Source organism: Eurosta solidaginis, unplaced genomic scaffold (genome assembly GCF_040869045.1).
Source record: "Eurosta solidaginis isolate ZX-2024a unplaced genomic scaffold, ASM4086904v1 ctg00001051.1, whole genome shotgun sequence".
NCBI classification, from domain to species: Eukaryota; Metazoa; Arthropoda; class Insecta; order Diptera; family Tephritidae; genus Eurosta; species Eurosta solidaginis.
In genome coordinates this window covers 246,170-270,937 of record NW_027136896.1, presented here as the reverse complement: position 1 = coordinate 270,937, position 24,768 = coordinate 246,170, and positions in this window count along the sequence as shown.

Genomic DNA, 24,768 nt, shown 5'->3' with positions numbered 1-24,768 from the left:
CGTTTGACAACCTTTAAACAGTTTTAATAACTATCTCAAAAATTGTCGCTCTGATGCAAACAACTGATGAGTTATCTACTTAAATTTGTTGAACAAAACGACTTACGTATTTTAAACATGCTAACCTTTAGCCCGGTAAGCAAATTAAAAAAAAAAACGCAATATGTAGGCTACACGAGAACGGAGACGTCGAATAACCAAAACAAATGCGTTAAACAAATTCGTACACGTTATTTATCAATTTAACTCTAGAATTAAAGGATATACAACGAGAAACAACGTTTGACAACCTTTAAACAGTTTTAATAACTATCTCAAAAATTGCCCCTCTGATGCAAACAACTGATGAGTTATCTACTTAAATTTGTTGAACAAAACGACTTACGTATTTTAAACATGCTAACCTTTAGCCCGGTAAGCAAATTAAAAAAAAAAACGCAATATGTAGGCTACACGAGAACGGAGACTTCGAGTAACCAAAACAAATGCGTTAAACAAATTCGTACACGTTATTTATCAATTTAACTCTAGAATTAAAGGATATACAACGAGAAACAACGTTTGACAACCTTTAAACAGTTTTAATAACTATCTCAAAAATTGTCGCTCTGATGCAAACAACTGATGAGTTATCTACTTAAATTTGATGAACAAAACGACTTACGTATTTTAAACATGCTAACCTTTAGCCCGGTAAACAAATTAAAAAAAAAACGCAATATGTAGGCTACACGAGAACGGAGACGTCGAGTAACCAAAACAAATGCGTTAAACAAATTCGTACACGTTATTTATCAATTTAACTCTAGAATTAAAGGATATACAACGAGAAACAACGTTTGACAACCTTTAAACAGTTTTAATAACTATCTCAAAAATTGTCGCTCTGATGCAAACAACTGATGAGTTATCTACTTAAATTTGATGAACAAAACGACCTACGTATTTTAAACATGCTAACCTTTAGCCCGGTAAGCAAATTAAAAAAAAAAACGCAATATGTAGGCTACACGAGAACGGAGACGTCGAGTAACCAAAACAAATGCGTTAAACAAATTCGTACACGTTATTTATCAATTTAACTCTAGAATTAAAGGATATACAACGAGAAACAACGTTTGACAACCTTTAAACAGTTTTAATAACTATCTCAAAAATTGTCGCTCTGATGCAAACAACTGATGAGTTATCTACTTAAATTTGATGAACAAAACGACTTACGTATTTTAAACATGCTAAACTTTAGCCCGGTAAGCAAATTAAAAAAAAACGCAATATGTAGGCTACACGAGAACGGAGACGTCGAGTAACCAAAACAAATGCGTTAAACAAATTCGTACACGTTATTTATCAATTTAACTCTAGAATTAAAGGATATACAACGAGAAACAACGTTTGACAACCTTTAAAGAGTTTTAATAACTATCTCAAAAACTGTCGCTCTGATGCAAACAACTGCTGAGTTATCTACTCAAATTTGTTGAACAAAACGACTTACGTATTTTAAACATGCTAACCTTTAGCCCGGTAAGCAAATAAAAAAAAAACGCAATATGTAGGCTACACGATAACGGAGACGTCGAGTAACCAAAACAAATGCGTTAAACAAATTCGTACACGTTATTTATCAATTTAACTCTAGAATTAAAGGATATACAACGAGAAACGACGTTTGACAACCTTTAAACAGTTTTAATAACTATCTCAAAAATTGTCGCTCTGATGCAAACAACTGATGATTTATTTACTTAAAATTGATGAACAAAACGACTTACGTATTTTAAACATGCTAACCTTTAGCCCGGTAAGCAAATTCAAAAAAAAACGCAATATGTAGGCTACACGAGAACGGAGACGTCGAGTAACCAAAACAAATGCGTTAAACAAATTCGTACACGTTATTTATCAATTTAACTCTAGAATTAAAGGATATACAACGAGAAACAACGTTTGACAACCTTTAAACAGTTTTAATAACTATCTCAAAAATTGTCGCTCTGATGCAAACAACTGATGAGTTATCTACTTAAATTCGATGAACAAAACGACTTACGTATTTTAAACATACTAACCTTTAGCCCGGTAAGCAAATTAAAAAAAAAAACCCAATATGTAGGCTACACGAGAACGGAGACGTCGAGTAACCAAAACAAATGCGTTAAACAAATTCGTACACGTTATTTATCAATTTAACTCTAGAATTAAAGGATATACAACGAGAAACAACGTTTGACAACCTTTAAACAGTTTTAATAACTATCTCAAAAATTGTCGCTCTGATGCAAACAACTGATGAGTTATCTACTTAAATTTGATGAACAAAACGACTTACGTATTTTAAACATGCTAACCTTTAGCCCGGTAAGCAAATTAAAAAAAAACGCAATATGTAGGCTACACGAGAACGGAGACGTCGAGTAACCAAAACAAATGCGTTAAACAAATTCGTACACGTTATTTATCAATTTAACTCTAGAATTGAAGGATATACAACGAGAAACAACGTTTGACAACCTTTAAACAGTCTTAATAACTATCTCAAAAATTGACGCTCTGATGCAAACAACTGATGAGTTATCTACTTAAAGTTGATGAACAAAACGACTTACGTATTTTAAACATGCTAACCTTTAGCCCGGTAAGCAAATTAAAAAAAAAACGCAATATGTAGGCTACACGAGAACGGAGACGTCGAGTAACCAAAACAAATGCGTTAAACAAATTCGTACACGTTATTTATCAATTTAACTCAAGAATTAAAGGATATACAACGAGAAACAACGTTTGACAACCTTTAAACAGTTTTAATAACTATCTCAAAAATTGTCGCTCTGATGCAAACAACTGATGAGTTATCTACTGAAATTTGTTGAACAAAACGACTTACGTATTTTAAGCATGCTAACCTTTAGCCCGGTAAGCAAATTAAAAAAAAAACGCAATATGTAGGCTACACGAGAACGGAGACGTCGAGTAACCAAAACAAATGCGTTAAACAAATTCGTACACGTTATTTATCAATTTAACTCTAGATTTAAAGGATATACAACGAGAAACAACGTTTGACAACCTTTAAACAGTTTTAATAACTATCTCAAAAATTGTCGCTCTGATGCAAACAACTGATGAGTTATCTACTTAAATTTGATGAACAAAACGACTTACGTATTTTAAACATGCTAACCTTTAGCCGGGTAAGCAAATTAAAAAAAAAACGCAATATGTAGGCTACACGAGAACGGAGACGTCGAGTAACCAAAACAAATGCGTTAAACAAATTCGTACACGTTATTTATCAATTTAACTCTAGAATTAAAGGATATACAACGAGAAACAACGTTTGACAACCTTTAAACAGTTTTAATAACTATCTCAAAAATTGTCGCTCTGATGCAAACAACTGATGAGTTATCTACTTAAATTTGATGAACAAAACGACTTACGTATTTTAAACATGCTAACCTTTAGCCCGGTAAGCAAATTAAAAAAAAAAAACGCAATATGTAGGCTACACGAGAACGGAGACGTCGAGTAACCAAAACAAATGCGTTAAACAAATTCGTACACGTTATTTATCAATTTAACTCTAGAATTAAAGGATATACAACGAGAAACAACGTTTGACAACCTTTAAACAGTTTTAATAACTATCTCAAAAATTATCGCTCTGATGCAAACAACTGATGAGTTATCTACTTAAATTTGATGAACAAAACGACTTACGTATTTTAAACATGCTAACCTTTAGCCCGGCAAGCAAATTAAAAAAAAAACGCAATATGTAGGCTACACGAGAACGGAGACGTCGAGTAACCAAAACAAATGCGTTAGACAAATTCGTACACGTTATTTATCAATTTAACTCTAGAATTAAAGGGTATACAACGAGAAACAACGTTTGACAACCTTTAAACAGTTTTAATAACTATCTCAAAAATTGGCGCTCTGATGCAAACAACTGATGAGTTATCTACTTAAATTTGATGAACAAAACGACTTACGTATTTTAAGCATGCAAACCTTTAGCCCGGTAAGCAAATTAAAAAAAAAACGCAATATGTAGGCTACACGAGAACGGAGACGTCGAGTAACCAAAACAAATACGTTAAACAAATTCGTACACGTTATTTATCAATTTAACTCTAGAATTAAAGGATATACAACGAGAAACAACGTTTGACAACCTTTAAACAGTTTTAATAACTATCTCAAAAATTGTCGCTCTGATGCAAACAACTGATGAGTTATCTACTTAAATTTGTTGAACAAAACGACTTACGTATTTTAAACATGCTAACCTTTAGCCCGGTAAGCAAATTAAAAAAAAAAAACGCAATATGTAGGCTACACGAGAACGGAGACGTCGAGTAACCAAAACAAATGCGTTAAACAAATTCGTACACGTTATTTATCAATTTAATTCTAGAATTAAAGGATATACAACGAGAAACAACGTTTGACAGCCTTTAAACAGTTTTAATAACTATCTCAAAAATTGTCGCTCTGATGCAAACAACTGATGAGTTATCTACTCAGATTTGTTGAACAAAACGACTTACGTATTTTAAACATGCTAACCTTTAGCCCGGTAAGCAAATTAAAAAAAAAACGCAATATGTAGGCTACACGAGAACGGAGACGTCGAGTAACCAAAACAAATGCGTTAAACAAATTCGTACACGTTATTTATCAATTTAACGCTAGAATTAAAGGATATACAACGAGAAACAACGTTTGACAACCTTTAAACAGTTTTAATAACTATCTCAAAAATTGTCGCTCTGATGCAAACAACTGATGAGTTATCTACTTAAATTTGTTGAACAAGACGACTTACGTATTTTAAACATGCTAACCTTTAGCCCGGTAAGCAAATTAAAAAAAAAACGCAATATGTAGGCTACCCGAGAACGGAGACGTCGAGTAACCAAAACAAATGCGTTAAACAAATTCGTACACGTTATTTATCAATTTAACTCTAGAATTAAAGGATATACAACGAGAAACAACGTTTGACAACCTTTAAACAGTTTTAATAACTATCTCAAAAATTGTCGCTCTGATGCAAACAACTGATGAGTTATCTACTCAGATTTGTTGAACAAAACGACTTACGTATTTTAAACATGCTAACCTTTAGCCCGGTAAGCAAATTAAAAAAAAAAACGCAATATGTAGGCTACACGAGAACGCAGTCGTCGAGTAAACAAAACAAGTGCGTTAAACAAATTCGTACACGTTATTTATCAATTTAACTCTAGAATTAAAGGATATACAACGAGAAACAACGTTTGACAACCTTTAAACAGTTTTAATAACTATCTCAAAAATTGTCGCTCTGATGCAAACAACTGCTGAGTTATCTACTCAAATTTGTTGAACAAAACGACTTACGTATTTTAAACATGCTAATCTTTAGCCCGGTAAGCAAATTAAAAAAAAAACGCAATATGTAGGCTACACGAGAACGGAGACGTCGAGTAACCAAAACAAATGCGTTAAACAAATTCGTACACGTTATTTATCAATTTAACTCTAGAATTAAAGGATATACAACGAGAAACAACGTTTGACAACCTTTAAACAGTTTTAATAACTATCTCAAAAAATATCGCTCTGATGCAAACAACTGATGAGTTATCTACTTAAATTTGATGAACAAAACGACTTACGTATTTTAAGCATGCTAACCTTTAGCCCGGTAAGCAAATTAAAAAAAAAACGCAATATGTTGGCTACACGAGAACGGAGACGTCGAGTAACCAAAACAAATGCGTTAAACAAATTCGTACACGTTATTTATCAATTTAACTCTAGAATTAAAGGATATACAACGAGAAACAACGTTTGACAACCTTTAAACAGTTTTAATAACTATCTCAAAAATTGTCGCTCTGATGCAAACAACTGATGAGTTATCTACTTAAATTTGATGAACAAAACGACTTACGTATTTTAAACATGCTAAACTTTAGCCCGGTAAGCAAATTAAAAAAAAAACGCAATATGTAGGCTACACGAGAACGGAGACGTCGAGTAACCAAAACAAATGCGTTAAACAAATTCGTACACGTTATTTATCAATTTAACTCTAGAATTAAAGGATATACAACGAGAAACAACGTTTGACAACCTTTAAAGAGTTTTAATAACTATCTCAAAAATTGTCGCTCTGATGCAAACAACTGCTGAGTTATCTACTCAAATTTGTCGAACAAAACGACTTACGTATTTTAAACATGCTAACCTTTAGCCCGGTAAGCAAATAAAAAAAAAACGCAATATGTAGGCTACACGAGAACGGAGACGTCGAGTAACCAAAACAAATGCGTTAAACAAATTCGTACACGTTATTTATCAATTTAACTCTAGAATTAAAGGATATACAACGAGAAACAACGTTTGAAAACCTTTAAACAGTTTTAATAACTATCTCAAAAATTGTCGCTCTGATGCAAACAACTGATGATTTATCTACTTAAATTTGATGAACAAAACGACTTACGTATTTGAAACATGCTAACCTTTAGCCCGGTAAGCAAATTCAAAAAAAAACGCAATATGTAGGCTACACGAGAACGGAGACGTCGAGTAACCAAAACAAATGCGTTAAACAAATTCGTACACGTTATTTATCAATTTAACTCTAGAATTAAAGGATATACAACGAGAAACAACGTTTGACAACCTTTAAACAGTTTTAATAACTATCTCAAAAATTGTCGCTCTGATGCAAACAACTGATGAGTTATCTACTTAAATTCGATGAACAAAACGACTTACGTATTTTAAACATGCTAACCTTTAGCCCGGTAAGCAAATTAAAAAAAAACGCAATATGTAGGCTACACGAGAACGGAGACGTCGAGTAACCAAAACAAATGCGTTAAACAAATTCGTACACGTTATTTATCAATTTAACTCTAGAATTAAAGGATATACAACGAGAAACAACGTTTGACAACCTTTAAACAGTTTTAATAACTATCTCAAAAATTGTCGCTCTGATGCAAACAACTGATGAGTTATCTACTTAAATTTGATGAACAAAACGACTTACGTATTTTAAACATGCTAACCTTTAGCCCGGTAAGCAAATTAAAAAAAAAACGCAATATGTAGGCTACACGAGAACGGAGACGTCGAGTAACCAAAACAAATGCGTTAAACAAATTCGTACACGTTATTTATCAATTTAACTCTAGAATTAAAGGATATACAACGAGAAACAACGTTTGACAACCTTTAAACAGTTTTAATAACTATCTCAAAAATTGTCGCTCTGATGCAAACAACTGATGAGTTATCTACTTAAATTTGATGAACAAAACGACTTACGTATTTTAAACATGCTAACCTTTAGCCCGGTAAGCAAATTAAAAAAAAAAAACGCAATATGTAGGCTACACGAGAACGGAGACGTCGAGTAACCAAAACAAATGCGTTAAACAAATTCGTACACGTTATTTATCAATTTAACTCAAGAATTAAAGGATATACAACGAGAAACAACGTTTGACAACCTTTAAACAGTTTTAATAACTATCTCAAAAATTGTCGCTCTGATGCAAACAACTGATGAGTTATCTACTGAAATTTGTTGAACAAAACGACTTACGTATTTTAAGCATGCTAACCTTTAGCCCGGTAAGCAAATTAAAAAAAAAAACGCAATATGTAGGCTACACGAGAACGGAGACGTCGAGTAACCAAAACAAATGCGTTAAACAAATTCGTACACGTTATTTATCAATTTAACTCTAGTTTTAAAGGATATACAACGAGAAACAACGTTTGACAACCTTTAAACAGTTTTAATAACTATCTCAAAAATTGTCGCTCTGATGCAAACAACTGATGAGTTATCTACTTAAATTTGATGAACAAAACGACTTACCTATTTTAAACATGCTAACCTTTAGCCCGGTAAGCAAATTAAAAAAAAAACGCAATATGTAGGCTACACGAGAACGGAGACGTCGAGTAACCAAAACAAATGCGTTAAACAAATTCGTACACGTTATTTATCAATTTAACTCTAGAATTAAAGGATATACAACGAGAAACAACGTTTGACAACCTTTAAACAGTTTTAATAACTATCTCGAAAATTGTCGCTCTGATGCAAACAACTGATGAGTTATCTACTTAAATTTGATGAACAAAACGACTTACGTATTTTAAACATGCTAACCTTTAGCCCGCTAAGCAAATTAAAAAAAAAAACGCAATATGTAGGCTACACGAGAACGGAGACGTCGAGTAACCAAAACAAATACGTTAAACAAATTCGTACACGTTATTTATCAATTTAATTCTAGAATTAAAGGATATACAACGAGAAACAACGTTTGACAGCCTTTAAACAGTTTTAATAACTATCTCAAAAATTGTCGCTCTGATGCAAACAACTGATGAGTTATCTACTCAGATTTGTTGAACAAAACGACTTACGTATTTTAAACATGCTAACCTTTAGCCCGGTAAGCAAATTAAAAAAAAAACGCAATATGTAGGCTACACGAGAACGGAGACGTCGAGTAAACAAAACAAATGCGTTAAACAAATTCGTACACGTTATTTATCAATTTAACGCTAGAATTAAAGGATATACAACGAGAAACCACGTTTGACAACCTTTAAACAGTTTTAATAACTATCTCAAAAATTGTCGTTCTGATGCAAACAACTGATGAGTTATCTACTTAAATTTGTTGAACAAAACGACTTACGTATTTTAAACATGCTAACCTTTAGCCCGGTAAGCAAATTAAAAAAAAAAAACGCAATATGTAGGCTACACGAGAACGGAGACGTCGACTAACCAAAACAAATGCGTTAAACAAATTCGTACACGTTATTTATCAACTTAATTCTAGAATTAAAGGATATACAACGAGAAACAACGTTTGACAGCCTTTAAACAGTTTTAATAACTATCTCAAAAATTGTCGCTCTGATGCAAACAACTGATGAGTTATCTACTCAGATTTGTTGAACAAAACGACTTACGTATTTTAAACATGCTAACCTTTAGCCCGGTAAGCAAATTAAAAAAAAAAAACGCAATATGTAGGCTACACGAGAACGGAGACGTCGAGTAACCAAAACAAATGCGTTAAACAAATTCGTACACGTTATTTATCAATTTAACGCTAGAATTAAAGGATATACAACGAGAAACAACGTTTGACAACCTTTAAACAGTTTTAATAACTATCTCAAAAATTGTCGCTCTGATGCAAACAACTGATGAGTTATCTACTTAAATTTGTTGAACAAGACGACTTACGTATTTTAAACATGCTAACCTTTAGCCCGGTAAGCAAATTAAAAAAAAACGCAATATGTAGGCTACACGAGAACGGAGACGTCGAGTAACCAAAACAAATGCGTTAAACAAATTCGTACATGTTATTTATCAATTTAACTCTAGAATTAAAGGATATACAACGAGAAACAACGTTTGACAACCTTTAAACAGTTTTAATAACTATCTCAAAAATTGTCGCTCTGATGCAAACAACTGATGAGTTATCTACTCAGATTTGTTGAACAAAACGACTTACGTATTTTAAACATGCTAACCTTTAGCCCGGTAAGCAAATTAAAAAAAAAAACGCAATATGTAGGCTACACGAGAACGGAGACGTCGAGTAAACAAAACAAATGCGTTAAACAAATTCGTACACGTTATTTATCAATTTAACTCTAGAATTAAAGGATATACAACGAGAAACAACGTTTGACAACCTTTAAACAGTTTTAATAACTATCTCAAAAATTGTCGCTCTGATGCAAACAACTGCTGAGTTATCTACTCAAATATGTTGAACAAAACGACTTACGTATTTTAAACATGCTAATCTTTAGCCCGGTAAGCAAATTAAAAAAAAAACGCAATATGTAGGCTACACGAGAACGGAGACGTCGAGTAACCAAAACAAATGCGTTAAACAAATTCGTACACGTTATTTATCAATTTAACTCTAGAATTAAAGGATATACAACGAGAAACAACGTTTGACAACCTTTAAACAGTTTTAATAACTATCTCAAAAATTATCGCTCTGATGCAAACAACTGATGAGTTATCTACTTAAATTTGATGAACAAAACGACTTACGTATTTTAAGCATGCTAACCTTTAGCCCGGTAAGCAAATTAAAAAAAAACGCAATATGTAGGCTACACGAGAACGGAGACGTCGAGTAACCAAAACAAATGCGTTAAACAAATTCGTACACGTTATTTATCAATTTAACTCTAGAATTAAAGGATATACAACGAGAAACAACGTTTGACAACCTTTAAACAGTTTTAATAACTATCTCAAAAATTGTCGCTCTGATGCAAACAACTGATGAGTTATCTACTTAAATTTGATGAACAAAACGACTTACGTATTTTAAACATGCTAACCTTTAGCCCGGCAAGCAAATTAAAAAAAAAACGCAATATGTAGGCTACACGAGAACGGAGACGTCGAGTAACCAAAACAAATGCGTTAAACAAATTCGTACACGTTATTTATCAATTTAACTCTAGAATTAAAGGATATACAACGAGAAACAACGTTTGACAACCTTTAAACAGTTTTAATAACTATCTCAAAAATTGTCGCTCTGATGCAAACAACTGATGAGTTATCTACTTAAATTTGATGAACAAAACGACTTACGTATTTTAAACATGCTAACCTTTAGCCCGGTAAGCAAATTAAAAAAAAAACGCAATATGTAGGCTACACGAGAACGGAGACGTCGAGTAACCAAAACAAATGCTTTAAACAAATTCGTACACGTTATTTATCAATTTAACTCTAGAATTAAAGGATATACAACGAGAAACAACGTTTGACAACCTTTAAACAGTTTTAATAACTATCTCAAAAATTGTCACTCTGATGCAAACAACTGATGAGTTATCTACTTAAATTTGATGAACAAAACGACTTACGTATTTTAAACATGCTAACCTTTAGCCCGGTAAGCAAATTAAAAAAAAACGCAATATGTAGGCTACACGAGAACGGAGACGTCGAGTAACCAAAACAAATGCGTTAAACAAATTCGTACACGTTATTTATCAATTTAACTCTAGAATTAAAGGACATACAACGAGAAACAACGTTTGACAACCTTTAAACAGTTTTAATAACTATCTCAAAAATTGTCGCTCTGATGCAAACAACTGATGAGTTATCTACTTAAATTTGTTGAACAAAACGACTTACGTATTTTAAACATGCTAACCTTTAGCCCGGTAAGCAAATTAAAAAAAAACGCAATATGTAGGCTACACGAGAACGGAGACGTCGAGTAACCAAAACAAATGCGTTAAACAAATTCGTACACGTTATTTATCAATTTAATTCTAGAATTAAAGGATATACAACGAGAAACAACGTTTGACAGCCTTTAAACAGTTTTAATAACTATCTCAAAAATTGTCGCTCTAATGCAAACAACTGATGAGTTATCTACTCAGATTTGTTGAACAAAACGACTTACGTATTTTAAACATGCTAACCTTTAGCCCGGTAAGCAAATTAAAAAAAAAACGCAATATGTAGGCTACACGAGAACGGAGACGTCGAGTAACCAAAACAAATTCGTTAAACAAATTCGTACACGTTATTTATCAATTTAACGCTAGAATTAAAGGATATACAACGAGAAACAACATTTGACAACCTTTAAACAGTTTTAATAACTATCTCAAAAATTGTCGCTCTGATGCAAACAACTGATGAGTTATCTACTTAAATTTGTTGAACAAGACGACTTACGTATTTTAAACATGCTAACCTTTAGCCCGGTAAGCAAATTAAAAAAAAAACGCAATATGTAGGCTACACGAGAACGGAGACGTCGAGTAACCAAAACAAATGCGTTAAACAAATTCGTACACGTTATTTATCAATTTAACTCTAGAATTAAAGGATATACAACGAGAAACAACGTTTGACAACCTTTAAACAGTTTTAATAACTATCTCAAAAATTGTCGCTCTGATGCAAACAACTGATGAGTTATCTACTTAAATTTGATGAACAAAACGACTTACGTATTTTAAGCATGCAAACCTTTAGCCCAGTAAGCAAATTAAAAAAAAAAACGCAATATGTAGGCTACACGAGAACGGAGACGTCGAGTAACCAAAACAAATACGTTAAACAAATTCGTACACGTTATTTATCAATTTAACTCTAGAATTAAAGGATATACAACGAGAAACAACGTTTGACAACCTTTAAACAGTTTTAATAACTATCTCAAAAATTGTCGCTCTGATGCAAACAACTGATGAGTTATCTACTTAAATTTGTTGAACAAAACGACTTACGTATTTTAAACATGCTAACCTTTAGCCCGGTAAGCAAATTAAAAAAAAAAACGCAATATGTAGGCTACACGAGAACGGAGACGTCGAGTAACCAAAACAAATACGTTAAACAAATTCGTACACGTTATTTATCAATTTAACTCTAGAATTAAAGGATATACAACGAGAAACAACGTTTGACAACCTTTAAACAGTTTTAATAACTATCTCAAAAATTGTCGCTCTGATGCAAACAACTGATGAGTTATCTACTTAAATTTGTTGAACAAAACGACTTACGTATTTTAAACATGCTAACCTTTAGCCCGGTAAGCAAATTAAAAAAAAAACGCAATATGTAGGCTACACGAGAACGGAGACGTCGAGTAACCAAAACAAATGCGTTAAACAAATTCGTACACGTTATTTATCAATTTAATTCTAGAATTAAAGGATATACAACGAGAAACAACGTTTGACAGCCTTTAAACAGTTTTAATAACTATCTCAAAAATTGTCGCTCTGATGCAAACAACTGATGAGTTATCTACTTAAATTTGTTGAACAAGACGACTTACGTATTTTAAACATGCTAACCTTTAGCCCGGTAAGCAAATTAAAAAAAAACGCAATATGTAGGCTACACGAGAACGGAGACGTCGAGTAACCAAAACAAATGCGTTAAACAAATTCGTACACGTTATTTATCAATTTAACTCTAGAATTAAAGGACATACAACGAGAAACAACGTTTGACAACCTTTAAACAGTTTTAATAACTATCTCAAAAATTGTCGCTCTGATGCAAACAACTGATGAGTTATCTACTTAAATTTGTTGAACAAGACGACTTACGTATTTTAAACATGCTAACCTTTAGCCCGGTAAGCAAATTAAAAAAAAACGCAATATGTAGGCTACACGAGAACGGAGACGTCGAGTAACCAAAACAAATTCGTTAAACAAATTCGTACACGTTATTTATCAATTTAACTCTAGAATTAAAGGATATACAACGAGAAACAACGTTTGACAACCTTTAAACAGTTTTAATAACTATCTCAAAAATTGTCGCTCTGATGCAAACAACTGATGAGTTATCTACTTAAATTTGTTGAACAAAACGACTTACGTATTTTAAACATGCTAACCTTTAGCCCGGTAAGCAAATTAAAAAAAAAACGCAATATGTAGGCTACACGAGAACGGAGACGTCGAGTAACCAAAACAAATGCGTTAAACAAATTCGTACACGTTATTTATCAATTTAACTCTAGAATTAAAGGATATACAACGAGAAACAACGTTTGACAACCTTTAAACAGTTTTAATAACTATCTCGAAAATTGTCGCTCTGATGCAAACAACTGATGAGTTATCTACTTAAATTTGATGAACAAAACGACTTACGTATTTTAAACATGCTAACCTTTAGCCCGCTAAGCAAATTAAAAAAAAAACGCAATATGTAGGCTACACGAGAACGGAGACGTCGAGTAACCAAAACAAATACGTTAAACAAATTCGTACACGTTATTTATCAATTTAATTCTAGAATTAAAGGATATACAACGAGAAACAACGTTTGACAGCCTTTAAACAGTTTTAATAACTATCTCAAAAATTGTCGCTCTGATGCAAACAACTGATGAGTTATCTACTCAGATTTGTTGAACAAAACGACTTACGTATTTTAAACATGCTAACCTTTAGCCCGGTAAGCAAATTAAAAAAAAAACGCAATATGTAGGCTACACGAGAACGGAGACGTCGAGTAAACAAAACAAATGCGTTAAACAAATTCGTACACGTTATTTATCAATTTAACGCTAGAATTAAAGGATATACAACGAGAAACCACGTTTGACAACCTTTAAACAGTTTTAATAACTATCTCAAAAATTGTCGCTCTGATGCAAACAACTGATGAGTTATCTACTTAAATTTGTTGAACAAAACGACTTACGTATTTTAAACATGCTAACCTTTAGCCCGGTAAGCAAATTAAAAAAAAAAAACGCAATATGTAGGCTACACGAGAACGGAGACGTCGACTAACCAAAACAAATGCGTTAAACAAATTCGTACACGTTATTTATCAATTTAATTCTAGAATTAAAGGATATACAACGAGAAGCAACGTTTGACAGCCTTTAAACAGTTTTAATAACTATCTCAAAAATTGTCGCTCTGATGCAAACAACTGATGAGTTATCTACTCAGATTTGTTGAACAAAACGACTTACGTATTTTAAACATGCTAACCTTTAGCCCGGTAAGCAAATTAAAAAAAAAAAACGCAATATGTAGGCTACACGAGAACGGAGACGTCGAGTAACCAAAACAAATGCGTTAAACAAATTCGTACACGTTATTTATCAATTTAACGCTAGAATTAAAGGATATACAACGAGAAACAACGTTTGACAACCTTTAAACAGTTTTAATAACTATCTCAAAAATTGTCGCTCTGATGCAAACAACTGATGAGTTATCTACTTAAATTTGTTGAACAAGACGACTTACGTATTTTAAACATGCTAACCTTTAGCCCGGTAAGCAAATTAAAAAAAAACGCAATATGTAGGCTACACGAGAACGGAGACGTCGAGTAACCAAAACAAATGCGTTAAACAAATTCGTACATGTTATTTATCAATTTAACTCTAGAATTAAAGGATATACAACGAGAAACAACGTTTGACAACCTTTAAACAGTTTTAATAACTATCTCAAAAATTGTCGCTCTGATGCAAACAACTGATGAGTTATCTACTCAGATTTGTTGAACAAAACGACTTACGTATTTTAAACATGCTAACCTTTAGCCCGGTAAGCAAATTAAAAAAAAAAACGCAATATGTAGGCTACACGAGAACGGAGACGTCGAGTAAACAAAACAAATGCGTTAAACAAATTCGTACACGTTATTTATCAATTTAACTCTAGAATTAAAGGATATACAACGAGAAACAACGTTTGACAACCTTTAAACAGTTTTAATAACTATCTCAAAAATTGTCGCTCTGATGCAAACAACTGCTGAGTTATCTACTCAAATATGTTGAACAAAACGACTTACGTATTTTAAACATGCTAATCTTTAGCCCGGTAAGCAAATTAAAAAAAAAAACGCAATATGTAGGCTACACGAGAACGGAGACGTCGAGTAACCAAAACAAATGCGTTAAACAAATTCGTACACGTTATTTATCAATTTAACTCTAGAATTAAAGGATATACAACGAGAAACAACGTTTGACAACCTTTAAACAGTTTTAATAACTATCTCAAAAATTATCGCTCTGATGCAAACAACTGATGAGTTATCTACTTAAATTTGATGAACAAAACGACTTACGTATTTTAAGCATGCTAACCTTTAGCCCGGTAAGCAAATTAAAAAAAAAACGCAATATGTAGGCTACACGAGAACGGAGACGTCGAGTAACCAAAACAAATGCGTTAAACAAATTCGTACACGTTATTTATCAATTTAACTCTAGAATTAAAGGATATACAACGAGAAACAACGTTTGACAACCTTTAAACAGTTTTAATAACTATCTCAAAAATTGTCGCTCTGATGCAAACAACTGATGAGTTATCTACTTAAATTTGATGAACAAAACGACTTACGTATTTTAAACATGCTAACCTTTAGCCCTGTAAGCAAATTAAAAAAAAAAACGCAATATGTAGGCTACACGAGAACGGAGACGTCGAGTAACCAAAACAAATGCGTTAAACAAATTCGTACACGTTATTTATCAATTTAACTCTAGAATTAAAGGATATACAACGAGAAACAACGTTTGACAACCTTTAAACAGTTTTAATAACTATCTCAAAAATTGTCGCTCTGATGCAAACAACTGATGAGTTATCTACTTAAATTTGATGAACAAAACGACTTACGTATTTTAAACATGCTAACCTTTAGCCCGGCAAGCAAATTAAAAAAAAAACGCAATATGTAGGCTACACGAGAACGGAGACGTCGAGTAACCAAAACAAATGCGTTAAACAAATTCGTACACGTTATTTATCAATTTAACTCTAGAATTAAAGGATATACAACGAGAAACAACGTTTGACAACCTTTAAACAGTTTTAATAACTATCTCAAAAATTGTCGCTCTGATGCAAACAACTGATGAGTTATCTACTTAAATTTGATGAACAAAACGACTTACGTATTTTAAACATGCTAACCTTTAGCCCGGTAAGCAAATTAAAAAAAAAACGCAATATGTAGGCTACACGAGAACGGAGACGTCGAGTAACCAAAACAAATGCTTTAAACAAATTCGTACACGTTATTTATCAATTTAACTCTAGAATTAAAGGATATACAACGAGAAACAACGTTTGACAACCTTTAAACAGTTTTAATAACTATCTCAAAAATTGTCACTCTGATGCAAACAACTGATGAGTTATCTACTTAAATTTGATGAACAAAACGACTTACGTATTTTAAACATGCTAACCTTTAGCCCGGTAAGCAAATTAAAAAAAAAACGCAATATGTAGGCTACACGAGAACGGAGACGTCGAGTAACCAAAACAAATGCGTTAAACAAATTCGTACACGTTATTTATCAATTTAACTCTAGAATTAAAGGACATACAACGAGAAACAACGTTTGACAACCTTTAAACAGTTTTAATAACTATCTCAAAAATTGTCGCTCTGATGCAAACAACTGATGAGTTATCTACTTAAATTTGTTGAACAAAACGACTTACGTATTTTAAACATGCTAACCTTTAGCCCGGTAAGCAAATTAAAAAAAAAACGCAATATGTAGGCTACACGAGAACGGAGACGTCGAGTAACCAAAACAAATGCGTTAAACAAATTCGTACACGTTATTTATCAATTTAATTCTAGAATTAAAGGATATACAACGAGAAACAACGTTTGACAGCCTTTAAACAGTTTTAATAACTATCTCAAAAATTGTCGCTCTAATGCAAACAACTGATGAGTTATCTACTCAGATTTGTTGAACAAAACGACTTACGTATTTTAAACATGCTAACCTTTAGCCCGGTAAGCAAATTAAAAAAAAAACGCAATATGTAGGCTACACGAGAACGGAGACGTCGAGTAACCAAAACAAATTCGTTAAACAAATTCGTACACGTTATTTATCAATTTAACGCTAGAATTAAAGGATATACAACGAGAAACAACGTTTGACAACCTTTAAACAGTTTTAATAACTATCTCAAAAATTGTCGTTCTGATGCAAACAACTGATGAGTTATCTACTTAAATTTGTTGAACAAGACGACTTACGTATTTTAAACATGCTAACCTTTAGCCCGGTAAGCAAATTAAAAAAAAAACGCAATATGTAGGCTACACGAGAACGGAGACGTCGAGTAACCAAAACAAATGCGTTAAACAAATTCGTACACGTTATTTATCAATTTAACTCTAGAATTAAAGGATATACAACGAGAAACAACGTTTGACAGCCTTTAAACAGTTTTAATAACTATCTCAAAAATTGTCGCTCTAATGCAAACAACTGATGAGTTATCTACTCAGATTTGTTGAACAAAACGACTTACGTATTTTAAACATGCTAACCTTTAGCCCGGTAAGCAAATTAAAAAAAAAACGCAATATGTAGGCTACACGAGAACGGAGACGTCGAGTAACCAAAACAAATGCGTTAAACAAATTCGTACACGTTATTTATCAATTTAACTCTAGAATTAAAGGATATACAACGAGAAACAACGTTTGACAGCCTTTAAACAGTTTTAATAACTATCTCAAAAATTGTCGCTCTGATGCAAACAACTGATGAGTTATCTACTCAGTTTTGTTGAACAAAACGACTTACGTATTTTAAACATGCTAACCTTTAGCCCGGTAAGCAAATTAAAAAAAAAAACGCAATATGTAGGCTACACGAGAACGGAGACGTCGAGTAACCAAAACAAATGCGTTAAACAAATTCGTACACGTTATTTATCAATTTAACGCTAGAATTAAAGGATATACAACGAGAAACAACGTTTGACAACCTTTAAACAGTTTTAATAACTATCTCAAAAATTGTCGCTCTGATGCAAACAACTGATGAGTTATCTACTTAAATTTGTTGAACAAGACGACTTACGTATTTTAAACATGCTAACCTTTAGCCCGGTAAGCAAATTAAAAAAAAACGCAATATGTAGGCTACACGAGAACGGAGACGTCGAGTAACCAAAACAAATGCGTTAAACAAATTCGTACATGTTATTTATCAATTTAACTCTAGAATTAAAGGATATACAACGAGAAACAACGTTTGACAACCTTTAAACAGTTTTAATAACTATCTCAAAAATTGTCGCTCTGATGCAAACAACTGATGAGTTATCTACTCAGATTTGTTGAACAAAACGACTTACGTATTTTAAACATGCTAACCTTTAGCCCGGTAAGCAAATTAAAAAAAAAAACGCAATATGTAGGCTACACGAGAACGGAGACGTCGAGTAAACAAAACAAATGCGTTAAACAAATTCGTACACGTTATTTATCAATTTAACTCTAGAATTAAAGGATATACAACGAGAAACAACGTTTGACAACCTTTAAACAGTTTTAATAACTATCTCAAAAATTGTCGCTCTGATGCAAACAACTGCTGAGTTATCTACTCAAATATGTTGAACAAAACGACTTACGTATTTTAAACATGCTAATCTTTAGCCCGGTAAGCAAATTAAAAAAAAAAACGCAATATGTAGGCTACACGAGAACGGAGACGTCGAGTAACCAAAACAAATGCGTTAAACAAATTCGTACACGTTATTTATCAATTTAACTCTAGAATTAAAGGATATACAACGAGAAACAACGTTTGACAACCTTTAAACAGTTTTAATAACTATCTCAAAAATTATCGCTCTGATGCAAACAACTGATGAGTTATCTACTTAAATTTGATGAACAAAACGACTTACGTATTTTAAGCATGCTAACCTTTAGCCCGGTAAGCAAATTAAAAAAAAAACGCAATATGTAGGCTACACGAGAACGGAGACGTCGAGTAACCAAAACAAATGCGTTAAACAAATTCGTACACGTTATTTATCAATTTAACTCTAGAATTAAAGGATATACAACGAGAAACAACGTTTGACAACCTTTAAACAGTTTTAATAACTATCTCAAAAATTGTCGCTCTGATGCAAACAACTGATGAGTTATCTACTTAAATTTGATGAACAAAACGACTTACGTATTTTAAACATGCTAACCTTTAGCCCTGTAAGCAAATTAAAAAAAAAAACGCAATATGTAGGCTACACGAGAACGGAGACGTCGAGTAACCAAAACAAATGCGTTAAACAAATTCGTACACGTTATTTATCAATTTAACTCTAGAATTAAAGGATATACAACGAGAAACAACGTTTGACAACCTTTAAACAGTTTTAATAACTATCTCAAAAATTGTCGCTCTGATGCAAACAACTGATGAGTTATCTACTTAAATTTGATGAACAAAACGACTTACGTATTTTAAACATGCTAACCTTTAGCCCGGCAAGCAAATTAAAAAAAAAACGCAATATGTAGGCTACACGAGAACGGAGACGTCGAGTAACCAAAACAAATGCGTTAAACAAATTCGTACACGTTATTTATCAATTTAACTCTAGAATTAAAGGATATACAACGAGAAACAACGTTTGACAACCTTTAAACAGTTTTAATAACTATCTCAAAAATTGTCGCTCTGATGCAAACAACTGATGAGTTATCTACTTAAATTTGATGAACAAAACGACTTACGTATTTTAAACATGCTAACCTTTAGCCCGGTAAGCAAATTAAAAAAAAAAACGCAATATGTAGGCTACACGAGAACGGAGACGTCGAGTAACCAAAACAAATGCTTTAAACAAATTCGTACACGTTATTTATCAATTTAACTCTAGAATTAAAGGATATACAACGAGAAACAACGTTTGACAACCTTTAAACAGTTTTAATAACTATCTCAAAAATTGTCACTCTGATGCAAACAACTGATGAGTTATCTACTTAAATTTGATGAACAAAACGACTTACGTATTTTAAACATGCTAACCTTTAGCCCGGTAAGCAAATTAAAAAAAAAACGCAATATGTAGGCTACACGAGAACGGAGACGTCGAGTAACCAAAACAAATGCGTTAAACAAATTCGTACACGTTATTTATCAATTTAACTCTAGAATTAAAGGACATACAACGAGAAACAACGTTTGACAACCTTTAAACAGTTTTAATAACTATCTCAAAAATTGTCGCTCTGATGCAAACAACTGATGAGTTATCTACTTAAATTTGTTGAACAAAACGACTTACGTATTTTAAACATGCTAACCTTTAGCCCGGTAAGCAAATTAAAAAAAAAACGCAATATGTAGGCTACACGAGAACGGAGACGTCGAGTAACCAAAACAAATGCGTTAAACAAATTCGTACACGTTATTTATCAATTTAATTCTAGAATTAAAGGATATACAACGAGAAACAACGTTTGACAGCCTTTAAACAGTTTTAATAACTATCTCAAAAATTGTCGCTCTAATGCAAACAACTGATGAGTTATCTACTCAAATTTGTTGAACAAAACGACTTACGTATTTTAAACATGCTAACCTTTAGCCCGGTAAGCAAATTAAAAAAAAAACGCAATATGTAGGCTACACGAGAACGGAGACGTCGAGTAACCAAAACAAATTCGTTAAACAAATTCGTACACGTTATTTATCAATTTAACGCTAGAATTAAAGGATATACAACGAGAAACAACGTTTGACAACCTTTAAACAGTTTTAATAACTATCTCAAAAATTGTCGCTCTGATGCAAACAACTGATGAGTTATCTACTTAAATTTGTTGAACAAGACGACTTACGTATTTTAAACATGCTAACCTTTAGCCCGGTAAGCAAATTAAAAAAAAAACGCAATATGTAGGCTACACGAGAACGGAGACGTCGAGTAACCAAAACAAATGCGTTAAACAAATTCGTACACGTTATTTATCAATTTAACTCTAGAATTAAAGGATATACAACGAGAAACAACGTTTGACAACCTTTAAACAGTTTTAATAACTATCTCAAAAATTGTCGCTCTGATGCAAACAACTGATGAGTTATCTACTTAAATTTGATGAACAAAACGACTTACGTATTTTAAGCATGCAAACCTTTAGCCCAGTAAGCAAATTAAAAAAAAAACGCAATATGTAGGCTACACGAGAACGGAGACGTCGAGTAACCAAAACAAATACGTTAAACAAATTCGTACACGTTATTTATCAATTTAACTCTAGAATTAAAGGATATACAACGAGAAACAACGTTTGACAACCTTTAAACAGTTTTAATAACTATCTCAAAAATTGTCGCTCTGATGCAAACAACTGATGAGTTATCTACTTAAATTTGTTGAACAAAACGACTTACGTATTTTAAACATGCTAACCTTTAGCCCGGTAAGCAAATTAAAAAAAAAAACGCAATATGTAGGCTACACGAGAACGGAGACGTCGAGTAACCAAAACAAATACGTTAAACAAATTCGTACACGTTATTTATCAATTTAACTCTAGAATTAAAGGATATACAACGAGAAACAACGTTTGACAACCTTTAAACAGTTTTAATAACTATCTCAAAAATTGTCGCTCTGATGCAAACAACTGATGAGTTATCTACTTAAATTTGTTGAACAAAACGACTTACGTATTTTAAACATGCTAACCTTTAGCCCGGTAAGCAAATTAAAAAAAAAACGCAATATGTAGGCTACACGAGAACGGAGACGTCGAGTAACCAAAACAAATGCGTTAAACAAATTCGTACACGTTATTTATCAATTTGATTCTAGAATTAAAGGATATACAACGAGAAACAACGTTTGACAGCCTTTAAACAGTTTTAATAACTATCTCAAAAATTGTCGCTCTGATGCAAACAACTGATGAGTTATCTACTTAAATTTGTTGAACAAGACGACTTACGTATTTTAAACATGCTAACCTTTAGCCCGGTAAGCAAATTAAAAAAAAAACGCAATATGTAGGCTACACGAGAACGGAGACGTCGAGTAACCAAAACAAATGCGTTAAACAAATTCGTACACGTTATTTATCAATTTAGCTCTAGAATTAAAGGATATACAACGAGAAACAACGTTTGACAACCTTTAAACAGTTTTAATAACTATCTCAAAAATTGTCGCTCTGATGCAAACAACTGATGAGTTATCTACTTAAATTTGATGAACAAGACGACTTACGTATTTTAAACATGCTAACCTTTAGCCCGGTAAGCAAATTAAAAAAAAAACGCAATATGTAGGCTACACGAGAACGGAGACGTCGAGTAACCAAAACAAATGCGTTAAACAAATTCGTACACGTTATTTATCAATTTAACTCTAGAATTAAAGGATATACAACGAGAAACAACGTTTGACAACCTTTAAACAGTTTTAATAACTATCTCAAAAATTGTCGCTCTGATGCAAACAACTGATGAGTTATCTACTCAGATTTGTTGAACAAAACGACTTACGTATTTTAAACATGCTAACCTTTAGCCCGGTAAGCAAATTAAAAAAAAAAAACGCAATATGTAGGCTACACGAGAACGGAGACGTTGAGTAAACAAAACAAATGCGTTAAACAAATTCGTACACGTTATTTATCAATTTAACTCTAGAATTAAAGGATATACAACGAGAAACAACGTTTGACAACCTTTAAACAGTTTTAATAACTATCTCAAAAATTGTCGCTCTGATGCAAACAACTGCTGAGTTATCTACTCAAATTTGTTGAACAAAACGACTTACGTATTTTAAACATGCTAATCTTTAGCCCGGTAAGCAAATTAAAAAAAAAACGCAATATGTAGGCTACACGAGAACGGAGACGTCGAGTAACCAAAACAAATGCGTTAAACAAATTCGTACACGTTATTTATCAATTTAACTCTAGAATTAAAGGATATACAACGAGAAACAACGTTTGACAACCTTTAAACAGTTTTAATAACTATCTCAAAAAATATCGCTCTGATGCAAACAACTGATGAGTTATCTACTTAAATTTGATGAACAAAACGACTTACGTATTTTAAGCATGCTAACCTTTAGCCCGGTAAGCAAATTAAAAAAAAAACGCAATATGTAGGCTACACGAGAACGGAGACGTCGAGTAACCAAAACAAATGCGTTAAACAAATTCGTACACGTTATTTATCAATTTAACTCTAGAATTAAAGGATATACAACGAGAAACAACGTTTGACAACCTTTAAACAGTTTTAATAACTATCTCAAAAATTGTCGCTCTGATGCAAACAACTGATGAGTTATCTACTTAAATTTGATGAACAAAACGACCTACGTATTTTAAACATGCTAACCTTTAGCCCGGTAAGCAAATTAAAAAAAAAACGCAATATGTAGGCTACACGAGAACGGAGACGTCGAGTAACCAAAACAAATGCGTTAAACAAATTCGTACACGTTATTTATCAATTTAACTCTAGAATTAAAGGATATACAACGAGAAACAACGTTTGACAACCTTTAAACAGTTTTAATAACTATCTCAAAAATTGTCGCTCTGATGCAAACAACTGATCAGTTATCTACTTAAATTTGTTGAACAAGACGACTTACGTATTTTAAACATGCTAACCTTTAGCCCGGTAAGCAAATTAAAAAAAAAACGCAATATGTAGGCTACACGAGAACGGAGACGTCGAGTAACCAAAACAAATGCGTTAAACAAATTCGTACACGTTATTTATCAATTTAACGCTAGAATTAAAGGATATACAACGAGAAACAACGTTTGACAACCTTTAAACAGTTTTAATAACTATCTCAAAAATTGTCGCTCTGATGCAAACAACTGATGAGTTATCTACTTAAATTTGTTGAACAAGACGACTTACGTATTTTAAACATGCTAACCTTTAGCCCGGTAAGCAAATTAAAAAAAAAACGCAATATGTAGGCTACACGAGAACGGAGACGTCGAGTAACCAAAACAAATGCGTTAAACAAATTCGTACACGTTATTTATCAATTTAACTCTAGAATTAAAGGATATACAACGAGAAACAACGTTTGACAACCTTTAAACAGTTTTAATAACTATCTCAAAAATTGTCGCTCTGATGCAAACAACTGATGAGTTATCTACTTAAATTTGATGAACAAAACGACTTACGTATTTTAAGCATGCAAACCTTTAGCCCAGTAAGCAAATTAAAAAAAAAACGCAATATGTAGGCTACACGAGAACGGAGACGTCGAGTAACCAAAACAAATACGTTAAACAAATTCGTACACGTTATTTATCAATTTAACTCTAGAATTAAAGGATATACAACGAGAAACAACGTT